This window comes from Talpa occidentalis, unplaced genomic scaffold (assembly GCF_014898055.3).
Source record: "Talpa occidentalis isolate TD23 unplaced genomic scaffold, MPIMG_talOcc4v2.1 talOcc4.5, whole genome shotgun sequence".
In the NCBI taxonomy this organism is placed as follows: domain Eukaryota; kingdom Metazoa; phylum Chordata; class Mammalia; order Eulipotyphla; family Talpidae; genus Talpa; species Talpa occidentalis.
This window is the reverse complement of record NW_023604861.1, coordinates 113,466,148-113,485,590: the sequence shown is the minus strand read 5'-3', so window position 1 is coordinate 113,485,590 and position 19,443 is coordinate 113,466,148. Positions and strand designations below refer to the sequence as shown.

Below are 19,443 nucleotides of genomic sequence, written 5' to 3'. Positions count from 1 at the left end.
GGGGAGCACGTGACCGCCCGGCGCCCTGCGCGGGCGAGACCAACGGCCCGGCGCGCCCAGTGCAGGGGGAGGCAGGAGCCCCTGGAGGCCGACGGGCGGGGAGATTGGATATTCTGAGGACATGGGAGGCCCAGGAGATGTGTCCGTGGCCATATGCACTTGCTCTGTGATTTAGCCGACTTTCTTTTCCCGCCTTGTCGGTTTCGCCCCAGCGTGCGCGGTCGGTGCACCCTGCATTTTTCTGTTGGTAGAATCAGAAGAGGTCGACCCCGTCCGGGTTAGCGCACAGGCTTATGGGGGGCCAACTGGCAAAAATCCGTGCGACTCCCCCCCCCCACCAAAGCCGACTGTGACAGTCCCAGAGTGTGGCGCTGGGGCGTGCAGCTGCGCGCCGGGCGCGCTGCGCGCCGGAGCTGCTGCTGCTGGGCACGCGCTGGAGCTCCCCGTGCGCGAGGAAGACGTTGGGGACCTTTGCACTGTGCTGGGGGCCACCAGAGTTAGCTGTGGACGTGATCGGTTGCATTCGTCCCAGGGGACAGTGGCGAGGCATTCATAGTCCAGCCCTAAGTTCCTTAGCTGTGCCACACTTTATGGCAAATGTCGATTAATTGTAAAGGTGGGAACTAAGCTCGTTATCTTTCCCTCGGCCCCCACCCTGCCTCTTCCTGCAGTAGATGCACCAGATTTTGAGGTAAATGAATTATGTGTTAAGAGGCTGGAGCGAGGGCCGCCCTGGTGGCACAAGGGGTTAGGCACAGCACTGTGAAGCTGTCTGCAGACTCTGCAGCGTGGGTTCGATCCCCTGACCAGACAAGGAGAGACCCACACGGTGCGGCAGACCTCTCCTGACTCTCCTGCTGCTCCCCTCAGCAGGGTGTTTCAGTAGATCTGCCTGTTCTGCTTCCCACGCTGTCTCTGTTGAATCCTCTCACCCTCCCGCACCTCTGGCCTGTACCCTAGTTCTTGTATGCATTAATAAATACATCTTAAAAAAAAAAAAAAAGTATGGAGCCAAATCTGGTATAAAACAGGCTGCCCTTGCCCTCACAAACTGTAAAGTCTGGAAGGATTCTCTGTGACATGTGGGAAGCGGAAAACAGGCTTCAACTTGCTTCCACTACTTGTATCCTACCCACTCCCAAATGAACACTCAGACGTTTGCCCTGGAAGCCTTCCCATGGCCCTTGCCGGTTTTGCTGGCTATGGCACTGGACATGGAGCTCCTTGAGAGCAAGGGCTGTGAGCTTTCTTGTAAATGAAGCATCCATCCAGTCCAGGCACACAGTTAAGTCACATTAAATGTTTACTGGATAAATGTATTTTCAGATCAACTAACTCATGTTGCCTTTGAGGAATGCAGAAAGTGAGGTTTAAAGAAATTGAGATTTAAAAAATTTAGTCTGGGTTATATTTCTAGGCATTAGAAATATGATTTATTTATTCACTCATTTAACACTTACTTCAGTGCCAAGTATGATTTGCGACCCTAGACAGACAAATCCAGACTCTGATTAAACTCTACAAAGTTAAGTTTGTAAAGAGAGAGAAGAACTGTGATGTAAAATAAACCAGGGTAAAGGAACTGAGGATGTCATGTTTAGCCCCTTCATAGAACAGTAGGATGGATGATGTGATGGCAGGGAATGGAGGGATTTTGTGCCAGGAGGTCTAAGGAAGTTGGACACTTTATCTTGCAGGATATTTTAGGCCTGTAAGAACTTTGATTTTGATATTCAGAATAAGATTGGAAAGTTTGGTGTGTTGATTTATGAATCCATTGCATTTTTAAAGAATCACTCTCACTGCTGATTGGAGAGGTGATTTTAAGGGAATAAGGGTGAATAAAATTAAGGAGACAGGATGTTCTTACAATAATCCAACAGATAGTGGATTAGGGAGGTGGCATCTGAGATAATGAGAAAAGTTAAGTTCTCACTGTGTTTAAATAGCAGAACCAAGAGGATTTACTGATAGATTGGCTGTGTGGGGTAAGTTGAGGAAGACCAAATTTTTTTTTTTTTATAGTAAAGACAGTTTATTTTTTTTTAATTTTTTATTTTTTTATAATAATAAATTTTATTTTTATATTCCCCATACAATTGCAACCCCCCCATTCTGACCCCAATCCCTCTCCTCCCACCCCCCACCCCCAAAAAGTGCCTCTGGGTTCATAGTTTTTTGTTGATTTTGATTTTCACTTTCTTATAGTTATTCATTTTCCTGGTCCCTTATTTAAGTTTTCTAGATTCCTGCTATGAGTGAGACCATCCGGTATTTTTCTTTTTCTTTTTGGCTTATTTCGCTGAGCATGATCCCTTCCAGCGCCATCCATGTTGCTGCAAATTGCATGTGTTTATCTTTTTTGGATGCTGAGTAATATTCCATGGTGTATATGTACCACATCTTCTTGATCCAGTCATCTATTTTTGGGCATTTGGGCTGTTTCCAAAGCTTAGCTATTGTAAATAGTGCTGCTATAAACATAGGGGTGCAGGTGTTCTTTGGAATTGATGTTTCTGTGTCCTTTGGGTAAATACCTAGGAGTGGAATTACTGGATCATATGGAAGCTCTATGTTTAGTAGGTCCAGAAATCTCCACACAGCTCTCCATAGTGGTTGGACCAGTTTGCACTCCCACCAACAGTGTAGAAGAGTTCCTTTTTCTCCACACCCTCGCCAACATTTGTTGTTGCTAGTTTTTTTAATATGTGCCATTCTCACTGGTGTAAGATGGTATCGCATGGTAGTTTTGATTTGCATTTCCCTGATTACAAGTGATGTTGAACATTTTTTCATATGCCTGTTGGCCTTGAAATTCTTGAGATACAAGGAACATACCTCAACATCATAAAGGCCATCTATGACAAGCCAACAGCCAGTATCATTCTCAATGGTGAAAAGCTGAAAGCAATTCCATTAAGATCTGGAACAAGACAAGGATGCCCACTCTCACCACTGCTTTTCAATATAATACTGGAAGTCCTAGCCAGGGCAATAAGACAAGAGAAAGACATCCAAGGAATCCAAATAGGAAAAGAAGAAGTCAAACTATCACTATTTGCAGATGATATGATATTATACATAGAGAACCCCAAAAACTCCACAGAAAAGCTAATTCAACTCATCAATCAGTTCAGTAAAGTGGCAGGATACAAAATCAACACGCAAAAGTCAGTAGCCTTCCTATACACAAACAATAAATCTGAAGAAGAAGAAATAAAAAAAAACCATCCCTTTTATTATTGAAACAAAAAAAATCAAATATTTGGGAATAAATCTAACAAAAGAGGTAAAGGACCTATACAAAGAAAACTATAAAACACTGTTAAAAGAAATAGAAGAAGACACAAAGAAATGGAAAGACATCCCCTGCTCATGGATTGGAAGAATAAACATTATTAAAATGGCCATCCTACCAAAAGCAATATACAGATTCAATGCTATTCCAATCAAAATTTCAATGTCATTCTTCAAAGAAATAGAACAATTATTGATGGAAATTCATATGGAATCACAAAAAACCCCGAATAGCCAAAGCTCTCCTGAAAAAAAAAGAAGGGAATGGAGGCATCACACTCCCAGACTTCAAACTCTACTACAAAGCCATAATCATCAAAACTGCATGGTATTGGAACAAGAACAGACACACAGACCAATGGAATCGAATAGAAAGCCCAGAAATAAACCCACAGATTTATGGTCAACTAATCTTTGACAAAGGAGCAAAGACTATGCATTGGAGCAAAGAAAGTTTGTTCAATAAATGGTGCTGGGAAAACTGGGTCGCTACATGCAAAAGAATGAAGCTTGACCACTACCTCACACCATACACAAAAACCAACTCAAAATGGATTAAAGAACTAGACATAAGACCTGAAACCATAAAATATATAGAAGGAAATATAGGCGAAACACTACGTGATTTGCACATCAAAGACATCTTTACAGACACATCACCCAAAGCAGTGATAGTGAAGGCGAAGATAAACAGCTGGGACTACATCAAATTAAAGAGCTTCTGCACAGCAAAAGAGACAATAACAAAAACAAGGAGAAACCCCACCAACTGGGAGAACATTTTTGCACCCAACACTAATGATAAAGGATTGATCACAAAAATCTGCGAAGAGCTGATGAGACTCAACAACAACAAAGAAAATAATCCAGTCAAAAAATGAGCAGAAGAGCTAAAAAGAAATTTCTCTGAAGAGGAAATGCAAATGGCCGGAAGACCAAAATTTTTGACCTAAGGAATTGGAAAGATTGAGATGGCAGTGGTTAAAATAGAGGAAGACTGAGGGAAAAGCAGATTTAAAGGTGACCTCAAAAGTGAGCTTCTGGAATATTAACCTTGAGGTAACTTCTTATATCAAAATGTCAAGTTGGGGTAGGAATTTGGCTGTATGACATACAGGTCTGGAGTTCAGGGGAAAGGTCAGGGTTAGAGAAACATTTGGGACTCTACAGCCTGTTCTTCATAGTTAAATCCATGGAAATGGATGAAAGTCTCTAGAAAGAAAATGTAGCTGAAGATAAGAGAGAAAGTCTAAATACTGAGGGATGTGACAGTTCAGTGTTCAGAAGATGTAAATGAAAATCCAGCACAGAAAACTAAAAAAATAGCCAGGTGAGAGAGCCAAGAGAGTGGTGAGGTCCCAAATAACTGGGCAAAGGAAGTCTTTTAAGGACGGAATTAGCAACCATGCAAAATGTTGCTCTTAGTTCTGGCAAGTTGAGTACTCAAGATTGGACATAGAATTTGCCAACTCAGAAGGCCCTTGATCCTGACAAAAGTCATTTTGATGACATGTTGAGTCAAAAGACTGGTTAAATTAAATTGCAGATAACATGGAAGAAGAAGTGGAGATGGAGCAGACAATGTATTGTAGAGGATTCTGTGAAGGAGGGAGCAGAGGAATGGGTGGTATTTGTCAAGGGTGTGAAGTAAAAAGAAATTAGGTGTTTTAAGATGGAAAAAATATGTCAAATACTGATGCAAATCACCTATATGCAATTACTTAAATTAATTTAAATTTAAAAATTCACTTCCTCTGTGAGTAGCCATGTTCCAAGTTCTCAATCGCCACTAGTGCTAGTAGCTACCATATTGAAGAGCACACAGAACATTTCCATCACCATAAGAAATTCTACTGGACAGTGCCACAGCAGGGAATGGCGAATGATAATGCATGAAAGAGAGAACATTGAGTAGGCAAGAGGGGTGGGATCCAATACAAAAGTGAAGGGGTTGGCTTTAGGTAAGAATTGAGAGAATACAAACATTGTCGCAAAAAGAAAGACAGGGTATGTGGTTATAGATGCAACAAGACTGGCAGAGACAGTGGTGAGAATGAATGGATGTTCTCTTCCAATTGCTTCTAGCCCTGAAGTCCTTAATCCCCAACCAACATTCTCTCCTTTACAATACCAGGCTTCCTTGTGAATTGCTGATGAAGTCTATCGAGGCGTTCACTTGTTCACTCATGAGTATATTCAGTATTTATTGGGCACTCATGACTGCCAGGCAGGAAGTTAAGTACAAGCAAAAATATAATGGGCAAGAACAGAATATATTCCAGGGACAAGGCAAATATTAAATAATGGTGTAAAATGAATTACTCACTGAAATAGGGGTTCTGAAGGAGACTTGTTTCCATGAATGAGTATGTCTAATCTGAGAGTCAAAAAGGTTCCCAGGGAAATCCTTAGGTTGAGGGTCTAAAAGATGAATAGTTGTTAACACAAACAAGGTGCATGCCCATGTGTATTTATATCTGTCTCACCTGATTGTAAGAGTATGAGTGTAATTTGCTTGTTTTCCAGTTCAGACTTACTAAGTTCTTCTCAGATTTCTTTAGACATACTTTAGAAACTTTAGACATCTGGTGTAGTCTCTTATGATATTTGTCTCTTCTCCAGAAGAAAAGTCCAGGCTAATTATCCTTAGTTTCTTCTGGACTATAAAATGTACTTGAAAGTTGATTAGAAAATTAGGGATCCTGGACCTCCCTGGTGGCATAGGGGTTAAAGTGTCAGCACTATCAAGCTATCACCAGCCACTGTGGCATGAGTTCAATCCCTGGCCAGGGAGCTAACCCACATGGCGCAGCAGACCTCTCCTGTCTCGCCCGCTGCTCCCCTCAGCAGTGTATTTCAGTAGATCTGCCTATTCTACTTCCACTCTGTCTCTGGTGAATCCTCTCACCCCCTACGCCTCTGGCCTATACCCCAGTCCTTGTATGCATAAATAAATAAAAATAAATCTTTAGGGGCCTCCCTAGTGGCGCAGGGATTAAAGACAGCACTTTCAAGTTATTGCCAGACACTGCAGCATGAGTTTGAGCCCCAGTCAGCCAGGGAGGTCACCCACAGGACGCAGCAGACCTCTCCTATCTGCCCCACTGCTCCCCTCAGTAGTGTGTTTCAGTCACTCTGCCTGTTCTGCTTCCCACTCTGTCTCTGGTGAATCCTCTCACCCCCTGCACCTCTGGCCTGTACCCCAGCTCTTGTATGCATAAATAAATATTTTTAAAATCTTTTAAAAAAGAAAATTAGGGTTCCTTGTCCCAGTGACTAGGATATCCTCTGAAAAGAATCTTATTAGTAAGGACCTTACTTATTAGTAAGGACAACTTAGAAGCTAGACTTCAAAAATACTTAACTGCTTGCTTCCTTGTGTGTAAAACCAGCAATACCTACACCTTCCTCCCAGGATATTCTTGGGCATATTAGATAAAACAAGTAAAGTATTTACAGTACCAGGCACATGGGAAACTATAAAATAATATAGCTACCATTATTATTGTTGTTACTGTCCATGATCAAGTCTAACTTAATGAATTTGGGCTTTTCTCCAGTCTCTCTTTGGGGTCTGGTTTTTGACATCAGTATCTTCACTGCCTAATAACCTAAATAGATCATGTCTTGAACTCATAATTTAGTTTAATCAAGTGTTAACTGCTAATATAAGCAAGGCACAGGACAAGTTATATTGGGGCAAAGAAGTTAAGCATACTACACTTGATGAGCCTGGTGTGTAGGGGAGGATAAAGTACATATTATACACAGATAGCTATTACATAGAAAGTGTGGAGAATACAATGAAGAAGAGGTAAAGTGCTAGCTGGACAGGAGAAAAGGCTACCTGGGTGGGAATAGCATATTTAAGATTGAAGTCATGACTGCCTAAGACAAAGATATTCATTTCAGACAAAAGTTAAAAAAAAAAAAGCATTTCTCTACAAAATTCTGAGCTAAAAATATGATACTTTGCACCCTAGGTGGGAGATTTACGAGGCAATGGACATTAATCTTGTTTCACTTTGGTCAATTAACCTTTTTTTTTTGGCCTCATAACAATTTATGATGCACCACAAGGAATCAGAAAATAGAACTAATCTTTCATAATTGTTCCTTTGCCTCTTTGGCGTCTTCCTCCAATTTTCACACAAGTACATTAAATATAATTCAAGTAAAGGATCAAATGATTGCTTTGAGTTTAAAAGTCTATTTTACTTAAAAGCCTTAAATTATTTTAAGCAGCAGATTTAAGGTAACTTGTCTGATGAATTAAGAATTTCTTCCATCTGTACCTACATTTCTCATATCCAAATTTATTCACATATGTTATTCCCAATTATTTAAAAAATATTCTGTTCAGGTCTTTATTTGCATACAGCCCCAAGATTCTAATTATAAGTGGAGTTCCAATGTGTCATTGGTACATCTTTCAGCAGCACTTCTGTCGAACAGTAATTCCTTCATAAGCACACACACCAGGAAGACAGACACAGACTCATTTACAGTAAGAAAGTAACCAGCACTAGCAACCAGGGGTTGTTGCTGATATTTTTCCAGTGTTACCAAGAGTGAAGGCTGAAAGTTTATGTGTTTCCCACAGGGTAGATAGAGTCTAGATAAATCAATATAAATAGTAGTCAAACATAATTGACATTTCCATGTACTATACAAGCTAGTCCCTTTAAGACAGGAAATAGTTATAGTCCACCTAATAACTAAAAACCTTCAGGAAAAGGCTTTATTAACAGTCATTGTTAATTCTCAAAAGGTGACATGGATCTCTGAAATTTCCTGATTAATTATGGTTTTTGTTTTTAAGGAAATAGAGTATAAAATTTCTTTGCAATAACGTGGAATCTCTGTTTTAGCTTATGTCTCCCTAAGCATTGAAAAATAATTTACCTTTTAAAGGTAGAATAATGCATGCAACTTGCCCTCTGATATTTTCAGTTTAATTTGGAGAGGGAGATTACTAAAGTTTACTTGGTCTTAGTAAGGAATATATGAATTTTCCATTGCAATAATTACAAAGATCCTACTATGACTATTGTTCTGGGCTGCCCATCTTGCTCTCCAGGCCTGGTTGGGAGGAATGCAAATCACCTGAAAATAGCGGGTACGGAGCAGGGTATAGAAATGACAGGTCTTTGAGTTGGCTCCCATTAGAGAATCAGTGGTGGTGATTTCGGTGGAGTGTGGAACAACTGAATTATGTTAAAGTAGGTTTTAAATTATATATGAGAAGAAATGTATGTGTGTATCACTATAGGTTAGAAGGTAGGACTGTTATCAGCTTTTTTTTTTTTAATTCTGTTGCTGTGCAATGTTTCTCTTACATGCACACATACTTTCAATTTCTAATATAACTTCCCCCACTTGTGGGACACATGACCTTGGCCTAAGCTATCAGATAAGCTTTTCCTTTTGGCTAGAGGCTCTCCAAACACAGGCAATGGGATTCATTCATGGTAAATCTTTGGATTTACTAACTGGCTAATAGGGAAATGTCTTGTCCCAGACTCATCAGCCAGGAAAATGTATATTAGTAATGGCTGGTGGCCATCTTCCCCAGTCCTAAAGACGTGTATGTAGTAGAAGAGGGTGAGAATGACACCTTGAGAAGCAGAGCCAAGAGATGGAGAGAGACCAGATGGCTTCACTGATGTTTTTGTATCCAGCTGCTCATGAAACCAGATTTACCCTGGACTTCTCAGTTACATGAACCAATAAATCCTCTTTGTACTTAAGATAGTTTGAGAGAGGTTTTCACTGTCACACTGGGAAAACACCTAGCTGAATGCATATTGAGTTTAGATAAGGTCATCTTTCTCCCTAGCTTTTTGGTTTAATTCTTTTTTTTTTTTTTTTTTTTTTTTTTTGTTTGGTTTTTTTTTTTTAATAAATTTTATTGTTATATTCCCCATACAATTGCAGCCCCCCATTCTGACCCAATCCTCCCTCCCACCCCCGCCCCCCTAAAAGTGTCTCTGGTTCATAGTTTTTTGTTGATTTTGATTTTCACTTTCTTATAGTTATTCATTTTCCTGGTCCCTTATTTAAGTTTTCTAGATTCCTGCTATGAGTGAGACCATCCGGTATTTTTCTTTTTCTTTTTGGCTTATTTCGCTGAGCATGATCCCTTCCAGCGCCATCCATGTTGCTGCAAATTGCATGTGTTTATCTTTTTTGAATGCTGAGTAATATTCCATGGTATATATGTACCACATCTTCTTGATCCAGTCATCTACTTTTGGGCATTTGGTTGTTTCCAAAGCTTAGCTATTGTAAACAGTGCTGCTATAAACATAGGGTGCAGGTGTTCTTTGGAATTGATGTTTCTGTGTCCTTTGGGTAAATACCTAGGAGTGGAATTGCTGGATCATATGGAAGCTCTATGTTTAGTAGGTCCAGAAATCTCCATACAGCTTTCCACAGTGGTTGGACCAGTTTGCACTCCCACCAACAGTGCAGAAGAGTTCCTTTTTCTCCACACCCTCGCCAACATTTGTTGTTGCTAGTTTTTTTAATATGTGCCATTCTCACTGGTGTAAGATGGTATCTCATGGTAGTTTTGATTTGCATTTCCCTGATGACAAGTGATGTTGAACATTTTTTCATATGCCTGTTGGCCATTTGCATTTCCTCTTCAGAGAAGTTTCTTTTAAGCTCTTCTGCCCATTTTTTGACTGGATTATTTTCTTTGTTGTTGTTGAGTCTCATCAGCTCTTTGCAGATTTTTGTGATCAGTCCTTTATCATTAGTGTTGGGTGCAAAAATGTTCTCCCAGTTGGTGGGGTTTCTCTTTGTTTTTGTTATTGTCTCTTTTGCTGTGCAAAAGCTCTTTAATTTGATGTAGTCCCAGCTGTTTATCTTTGCCTTCACTATCACTGCTTTGGGTGATGGTTTAATTCTTAAACAGTGCACTTCCTCTAAGCATAAATATGTGTTGATTCTTTTTAATTATTATTTAAATATTTAAACTTTTAATTTATTCTCTGAATAACTTCATTTTTTAAAATAATGCACAATAAATTTATAGAGCAAATTACATAAATTAACTTCTAAAAGGTAGATTCAATCATTTACAATTTTTTTTATTGCAGTAACATTGGTTTACAACACTGTATGTGATGTAGAGGTAGAGGATCACACCCTCAAGGTATATGTTACCCAACACCAAGGCACCCTAGTCCTCCACCATAGTCCATTGTGCTACCTCCCCATAGATTCAATTTTTTTTTTTTAAAAAAAAAAACAAGCTCTGGCCAGTTTTATTAAAGAAAAATTTTGCATGATTTACTTTTCACCAGTCTGTTCTGGCATGCTTCTAATGATATCAGAATCACCTGGGTCAATGATAGCCAGTGTGCATACTCTGTAGTATTTTCCACACGCTGTGCCCAATTCAATATTATTACCACTGTAGTGATGGACACCAGTTTTGGCCAACATGGCGTAGTACTTATTTCAGATTTCCTCAAGGCTGGGCAGTTGTTGGCGAGAATGACCAGTTTAGCTTTGCCTTGTCTGATCATTTTCAGAGTCTGCTTATACCCCAGCACATACTTTCCACTTTTCATAACAAGTTGGAGCCTAGAGTTGATCGACTCCAGAGACTTTTTCGTCTTCTTTGCGGCCACCATCTTCCTGCCTTAGGTGCGGGATGGCCCCCAACCAAGAACAGCCGCCAAGATGGCCGGGGAGAGAGCAAAAAAAAAGCATAGATTCAATTATTAACACACATTTTATAAATGAGGAAACTGAGTGTAGGGTAAGGAAAAACATCAGGTTTTCTGCCCTCCCGCCATCAGGATAGATGACGAAACTCTGTGGTCCTGAATGCATGCCTGATGGCGGGCACCTGGAGTAGGGTGTGGGCATAGGTAGATGGGATTCACCTGGGCTAAGACTGGGCTTTTTTTTTTAAGGGCGGTGTCGCGGGGACGCCAGTAGAAGCCGAAAGAGAAGCCGAGAGAGAAGGCCGGAGAGCCCAGATAGAGTGAAGACTTGCTGGGGGCTGGGAAGCCTGCCAGCCTACCAACCCTCCAGCGCCCCTGCATGCTGCGTACCTGGTAATCTAAACAAAAAGACCTGCAAAAAGCCACTAAGGACTCTGACTCCTCCTTCACCCGGTCTGCATGGGATCAGAAAACCTGCACTGTGGTCTTCCTGCCTTTACACTGAGGCACAGAAAATCTAAGTTGGTGAAGATTATACAGCTAGTTAGGGGTTGAGCCAGGCTTGAAATCTCGGCAGACGGTTTCCAATGCCTGTGTATTTAACCACTACTCTGTACTGTTTTAAAGTAATGGCCTTTATGCAGAAGCATAGTAATAATGGTGACAATTGCAGGTAGGCTAGTAGAAGATATACTTGGGTTCATTTGAGGTGATTTGCTACACTTTTCCCAGGAACTCTTCTATCCCTGGTGTAGGATAAGGAAAAATGTCAGGCTTTTCTGCCCTCCTGCCATCAGGATAGATGATGGATCCTTGTCCTGAATGCATGCCTGATGGCGGGCACCTGGAATAGGTTGTGGGCATAGGGAGATGGGATTCACTTGGGCTAAGACTGTGCTTTTTTAAGAGCCGGCGTCATGGGGATGCCAGTAGAAGCCGAGCAGAAACCGAGAGAAGGCCGGAGAGTCCATAGAGTGAAGACCTGCTGGGGGCTGGGAGGCCAGCCAGCCTCCCAGCCCCCCAGCACCCCTGCCTGCTGTGTACCAGGTAAATCCCAGTAAAAGACCTGCAAAAACCCACTGAAGACTCTGACTCCTCCTTTACCTGGTCTGCATGGGATCCTAGAAAACCTGCACTGTGTTCCATTCCTGCCCTTTACACCTGGCCAACACTGATTTCTCTTCTTTCTGAACTTCTACTCAATTTAAAATCAGTATGACACAATTTGGCACCTGATTCTTTCTCCTTTCATTCGGTTAAGTCCTGGCTGTATCAGAAATTGACTGAGAACTCAAGTGCAATTTTTCTTCTCCCTTTGCTAGTGGCACCTAGTGTGGTGCACTATTAAGCTTTTTGCTGACCAGATTTGGAAATGCTAAGTTGAATTTAGGAACTGTTTACTTGTGAATTTTAGATTCACTTAGGACTGAATTCACGTACTTGACATTACGTTTTATCAGTTCCTACCCTTTTGCAATTTTAGATGTTTAACCAGATATTTTCTTCTTTCAGCCACATCAGATATCTTTTATGATCTGCACTACTCAATGCCTGCATTTATTTTGCTATTCAAATTGTTGTGGGAACTTTCCCTTTCTGCAGCTGAGAGCAGTTCTGGTAAGATTTTCCTTTTGAGAAAGCTTCCAGCAAGCTCTTTTCCTCTTTGACTTTTGTTTGCTTCCTAGAAATGCCCATGCTGGGGCAAAATTACCTTATCCAGATGCCAGTGATTGAAAAGACATTCTAATTATCTGTTGATGGTAAATCATAACTTGTTTGGAAGCCCATTTGTTGAGCTTGTGTATGTTCACAGGAAAGAGCGATTTACCTAGGACCGCTAAAATAAGCTCGGTATTTGGAAAAGCTGTAGGCTTGATTGCATTGAATTATAAATTGAATCTTTACTAACTCAACCTCTGGGAGGTTTTCAGTGATTGTTTTATTCAATTTTACTGACTCCACTGCCCATAGCAACTCTGGCAATGATTCCCCTAGCGGCACCAAGAGACTGGCCAGCCCTGCTGCAGAAATTCATGACAGATGCATTTGCCTGCAGAGTTTGGAAAGACCTAAGGTCTTTGGAGATTAAAAATGTGTTTTTCCTTGTCTTAACTGGCAGTATGAGCCTCAGGCATTTCAAAGTGCAAGTCATTAGTGTCCACAGGGGTGATGTTAATATGTCTGTGTTTCAGTCTCAGGACATTTTCCAGTTGCTTCTGCCACAACAATCTCCTCCATCTCAGTGCCTCTGATGCCCCTTGTGAATTCAAGAAGCACTGCAGTGCCAGCAAGACTTCATAAAACCAGTTGCTCACTGGTCCTCTCTCTCTTCCGTCTTTCAATCATCCTAAAAGAATCATCCTAAAAGAAGTTAAAAAGGTGAGGCTTCTATTTGGTTTTTTCATATTTGAGCTGAGAGAAACCTGTTTTTGTTTTCTAATTCTCAGTAGAAAGGATACTCTCCTTCATTTTGAATTAGAGCTTGACTCTGGCAGTCTGGGGCACCTAAGTTCATATTGATTAATTCAAGAGAAATATAGGACCAGAGGACAGAGAGGAGGGAGACTCAAGAATTGCCAGAAAGAAAGTAAAAACAGACGCTTGAATGGTTAGAAGGGACTCAAGAAAACCTGAGGGCCCAGGTGATGCTTGAAATGGGTGTGAGGTTGGAATTGTCAGGAAATCCTATCTTCTTTCCTCTTCCTGGAATGACCAAGCTGAACCTCCTGCTGTCTGAGCCATGGTTTGGGGGAGGACCAAAAGGAGGAGGATAGTCTCCTTCCATCAGATCGTTCCAGACTTCCCAGTGTGCTAACATGACATGGAGCAAAACCACACCGAACACCTAGTTGACGTTTAAGAGCCTTGGCTTTTTATTTAATCATCAGAAAAACCAAGGCTTGTAGGTGCTGGTAAAATGCCAGATAAATTATTCAGAAACAAGTGTCTGAGATTGGACCAAATGTTGTCTCATTAGCATGCAGTGTCCATGCGAGAGTCTGGTTAGAAATGCCACAGAGACTGCAGGAGGACTTGATGGAAGAAAACTAACAATACATATGATAATGAAATAAAATGTGACTTTCCCTATATTAATAATACAGGAAAAATCAAAATAAAATTAATTTCCCCTACACTATGCTGTGAAATCTCATACAAACAGAATGCTGTCTTCCCCGACAGAGGCTACTCTCCAGAATGGTCCCCTGACCCAGGTCTTATTCTGAAATATGCAACACAATTATTTTACTAGTCTTATACATCTGTACCCATAAACTTGGCCTTCTTTCCTCTTACAATCCATTGATCCTAAGGCCAACCCTCCTGCTTATGTTCAGCTCTCAACTCCTCTGCCTACTCCAGGACTTTGCTCCTGAACTTTTCTTTTTTTGCACCATTAAATTACCATCTCTGCTAAGTTATTCCCACCTCCATGCACTCTAATGTATTTTCTATGCTAAAAAAAAATCTCTAGGCTCTTCAGCAGCTCACTTTTTTTTCCCCTTTATAATACAATTCCTAAAAAGCATTGTCTGGCCTCATTTTTTTCTCTACTCCATCAGTTTCCTTTCAGTCTTGAATTTATTCAAATCAGGTTTCTGTCTTCATTATTCCACTTACATTTCTGTAGGTAAATTTGGGGGTGACTATCCTAAGTCTATTTTATCAGATTTCCTCCTTTTTCCCCTCTGAACATTGCAGTGCCCTACTCTTCAGCTGTTGGGATTTTTTTCTCCCTCCCATAGCAGTCTCCTCTAAGTCTCATGGCTTTTTTTTTTTTAAAGATTTTATTTATGCATGCAAGAACTGGGGTACAGACCAGGCCAGAGGTGGGTGGATGAGAGGGCTCACCAGAGATAGAGTAAGGGAACAGAACAGGCAGACTGACTGAAATACACTGCTGAGGGGAGCAGTGGGCGAGTCAGGAGAGGTCTGTTGCACCATGTGAGTATGTCCATGGCCGGGTATCAAACTTGTATTGCAGTGGCTGCGGATAGCTTTATAGTGCAGCGTCTTAACCCCTTGCGCCACCAGGAAGGCCCCTAGTCTCGTGGATTTTTATACTATCTTTATGACTCTCAAATCCTATCTCACGTCTCCTTTGAGGTCCAGTCTCCATTTCCCTCTTGGATATTAAATAGATACCTTAAACCACATACAAAACTCTGCATTCCCAATTCTCTCTCACCCAAATTGCTTCTCCTAGTCTTCTTCAGAGCAAAACACCTAAAAATCATGGTTTTTCTTCTCTCACTCTCATAGGATACATCCCCTTCATCAACAAGTCCTGTCAGCTGCACCATCAAGACACATTCCACTTCAGCATACTGCTTGCCACCTGCATCATCACCTCCAACTACCCTCAGCTCTCACATTGGTTCACTGATAATAACAACATACAGTTCATTGAGTTCCTGTAACAGACCAGCTAGTATCTGAGACATTTTACAGATATAATTATTAATCCTAGCATAGATTATTAGCTCCTGTTTACAAATGAAGAAACTGAGGTTAAGAGAGGTTAGGTAACTTGCCCAAAGTGGCAGAACTAGGCAGGAGTAGTAGATCTGGGGTTCACATTCAGGTGTGCCTGGTTTTGAAGTCTAAACTCTTTCCACTGCATTTTGCTACTTTGTGACCAGAATGTACCAGTGTGAACTTACTGCCTCAGAAAAATACCACCTTTTTTAGGGGATGTTTGTAGAGTGTGTGTGTATATGTGCGTGCGCGCGTGTGCGCACGCATGCATGTCCTGACCCTCATTATAAAGGTACTTATAGCTTTTGAAAGAAGTTGATGAAGAAATGGATCCTGTTTGTAAAACTCCTTGACTCTCCTTAAGAAAACTGTGGGGTTGGGGGAGGGAGGGTACAACATCCTCCCACCTGAGTGGAGGAGCCTGTGGAGCTGGGGGAACAAGCCCCAGGGAAAGACTGCAGTGAAGGCTCTCTCTTTTGTCTCCTAATGTTAATAGTTCTGGATTCAAAATCTTTTCTCTTTGACTGGACCCAGAGATAATAAAGCAAAAAACGTACAGCATATAATTTGGCATTTTACTGGTATGGTAGGCTCACAAAAATTTTGTTCTCCCTGACAAGGCTCAGATAATCCTATCAAAATAAATCTCTGAAAGAAAAAAGCTTTCTTTTAAGTCTATGAGAAGCCTTTTCAAGAACAAAAATAACACTTAAAATGGATTTTCTGTGTATCTTCTTTTTCTTCTCTTTTTCAGAAGAAATTCTGTACTTTCTGATAATAGAAAATAAAAAAATGTCAGTAGGGGAAATGTCAAAATTTGGCATGCCATAGAGAATGGAAATTTCCTCCAACACTACTTTGAATTTTAAAGAGTTTTGGGTGCAGGTTGCACAGGAGTCATATTTCCACATCTACATGTGTCCTTTGCCCATGTCTGTGATGGCTTCACAGTGCAAGCACTCATTCGCCAAGCCTTGACTGGGAACATAACTGTATTTTGTTTTAGTTATGGTTCTCCAGAGAAATAGAACCAATAGTTCTGTGTGTGTGTGTACACACATGTTACATATATAACATATATGTATCATATCATATGAGATTTATTTGTGTTTATATGTAGAGAACAGAGAGAGAAAAAATATAGATATATAGAAGCAGAGTAATAGGATTTGGCTTAAGGGGTTATGAAGGCCAAGAAGTCCCACACTCAGCCATCTGCATACTGGAGAGCTTGGAAAACTGATGTAATTTAGTGCAGTCTAAAGGCCTGAGAACTATGAGAACCAGTCCTAATCTAAGTCCAAAAACCCAAGAATCATTGGGGGTGGTGTGGGGTCAATGGTGTAAGTCCTAGTCCAAGTCTAAAGGTCAAGAACCAGGAATTCTGATGTCCAAGGGAAAAGGAAATAGATGTCGCAGCTCAGGTCTATAGCAAATTTGCCCTTCCTCTGACTTTTTATTCCATTTAGGCCCTCGTGGCTTTAATGATGCCCACCTGCATTGGAAGGGTCATACTTCTTTATTTAGCCTACCAATTCAAATGCTGATATCTTTAGGAAACACACTTATGGACACATCCAGAAATAACGTTAGCTCTCTGGGTGCTCCTTACCCCAGTCAAGTTGACACATAAAAATAACCATCACAACAAGTATCTCAAGAGTCAAGTATTCACTCTCAAGGGTGAGGAGACAAACCGAATTTTTTATGCATTTCGGTAAAGCCAGACTTACCATGTATTCAACATCATGCAAGGTGGCATGAAGGGTAGAGTGGGGAAGAGGAAGAGAGAAAAAACTCAATTTTAAGAGTCTCTTGTGGGCCAAATAACTTACACTTCACATATAGTTTCATAATATATAGGGTAAAAATTATTCTTCATGATTGGTGGATAAATGAGGCTCCAAAAGATAAGTACCTCACTCAAGCTAGGGAATGGAAGAACTAGACTTGCCTGATACTGAAAATACATGCCCTACCTATTGTACTATGTTGGCACACAATTAAAGTTGAGAATTCCTTCCAAATATACAGCTTAAGACAAAATGCCAAAAATGAATTCTAAAGAAATTTAGAAAAGAGGAAGAGCTAAAAGTCTTTGGAAAAGTCACAGAGGTGGCAAGGTAGCAAGTGGGCCTTAAAATAGGTAGAGTTTTTAAGAGTAGAAATGAATGTCATAGCAGGTGAGGGGAATTAGAATCTTGGAACCAGAATGAGCTAAGAAATAGAAGGGAGTGACAGTGGCATGTGGGCACTGAATAGATGATTGCTCTTGCTTTTGCTAAGTGTGTACTGAAAGGAGTTAGGGCCATGGAGGTGTTAGGGTCATATTGTAGGGCATTTTCAAAGCCAGGTAGAGTTATAAATAGAGATATATGGGGAAGACAGGATATGTGCCTTCTAGAGAGAGACATTTTGTAATTTAACAGAAACATAGTGAAACTCAGTGTATGTGCATCCCCAACATAAAACAAATTACAATTTTGCTCTGTAGTGTATTAAAAATTAAATTTGTTGGGCCTCCCCTCGTGGCGCAGCAGTTGAGCACTGGGCTGCAAAGCTGCCTGCAGCCTCTGCAGCACCAGTTCGATCCCCGGCCGCCGGCGAGGGTCCCACATGGCGCTGAGATCTCTCCTGCCACCCGCTGCTCCCCTCAGCAGTGTATTTCGTCAGTCTGCCTGTTCTGTTCCCCGCTCTGGTGAATTCTCTCACCCTCCCGCGCTTCTGACTGTACCCAGTTCTTGTATAAATAAATAAATAAATCTTTAAAAAAATTAAATTTGCTCCTCAGATAGAAAATAAAATACAACTATGACAGTGTCAACATCGATGCTCATAAGGACCTTCAATTTACCACCATCAATGTTTCAAGAATTATGAGAAACAGTGGTGTCTACAGAATGATGTGTCAGCACCACGGACAGCAATACTTTGGGGCCCGGCTTCCTCTCCTGGAAGTTTAGACTCGATAGAGTAGATTTGTCACACCAAACCAGTGGGATGGAATTTTTCTATGAATTTCAAAGATGAATACTTTACTAGACTTCCCTTTCTTTCTCCTACCACCAAGGAGAAGAGACCTCCACCATGTGCTTTCCAGGGACTCGGTGTACAGATGTGCACATTTGCATACACACACACCTCAACACCTTCACCAAATTAAAACACTCTTTTCCTAAAGATTGAAGACCATAGGAAAAGAAAGTAAGGAGATTTTAAATGGGCAGTTTTGCGCTTCCACGCTCAACTTTCCCCGAGTACCAAAGTGTGGAACTAAGTTGTTCATGATATTGAATACCCTAAGTCCAGCTAATTCTTTCTAGCCTGAGGCTCCCAGCTTGCCTCCTGCTGAGAAGGAGGCAAGAAAAAAAAAAGAACAAAAGCTGCACAGGTTATCTGGTCTAATTTAAAGAGTGTATTTTGAATTTTGTTTGGTTTTTTAATTCTAAACTTCCTAAACAGGCCTAGCTTGAGATTGACATCTCTGAGTGGAGCAAGGGTAATAGAGTATTCTTTGCTTAAAAAAGAAAGAAATGGATGGCAAGAAGAATGTAAAGGGATTTACAATCTATAAAAAGCATATGTAGCCCATTTCCTTTAATAAAAGGGGAATGGAATTCTATCTCTGAGGAGCATTACCAGTTTTGCTGTTTTGGGTGACATTACCACAATGCTGATGGAACTACTTTTTGATAATAAACCTTCAATGACAAAATTCAAAATACACTCTTTAAACAAAAAAAAATTCAAAATACACTCTTACTGTTCTAAGTTTTTAGCAAGGCATTCATGGGATCTTTTTCTACCTTTTCTTTCCAGGCTGACCTCATCCTAATGTTAACTCCTGGAAGGTTCTAACTCTTTTGTCTTGTGCTTTGTCCCAATTAAACCTTATGGGTCTCCATACCATAATCTTCACTGTCCCATCTGCCTGACAGGCCCTGAACACTCCTCACCTTTGTCTTTTCCCTAAGATTTTATGCAT

At 40.8% G+C, this 19,443-nt stretch overlaps 2 long non-coding RNA genes and 1 pseudogene across 3 annotated transcripts in view; 2 read left to right on the top strand and 1 right to left on the bottom strand.

Annotated features, from left to right (window-relative positions):
• The first annotated feature begins 475 nt into the window (after positions 1 to 475).
• LOC129144661 (uncharacterized) lies at positions 476 to 11,967 on the top strand. The gene is made up of 3 exons (XR_008549081.1): positions 476 to 691; positions 11,229 to 11,372; positions 11,887 to 11,967. It is a non-coding gene; the product is annotated as an uncharacterized LOC129144661 (long non-coding RNA).
• On the bottom strand, positions 10,565 to 11,005 carry LOC119259961 (60S ribosomal protein L30-like; annotated as a pseudogene).
• A 510-nt stretch (positions 11,968 to 12,477) lies between the features above and the next one.
• LOC129144662 (uncharacterized) overlaps positions 12,478 to 19,443 on the top strand; it is a 37,418-nt gene continuing 30,452 nt past the window's right edge. For both annotated transcript variants that reach the window (XR_008549083.1, XR_008549082.1), the window contains exons 1-2: positions 12,478 to 12,596; positions 13,172 to 13,358. This is a non-coding gene — a long non-coding RNA (uncharacterized LOC129144662). The remainder of the gene's footprint in view (positions 12,597 to 13,171; positions 13,359 to 19,443) is intronic.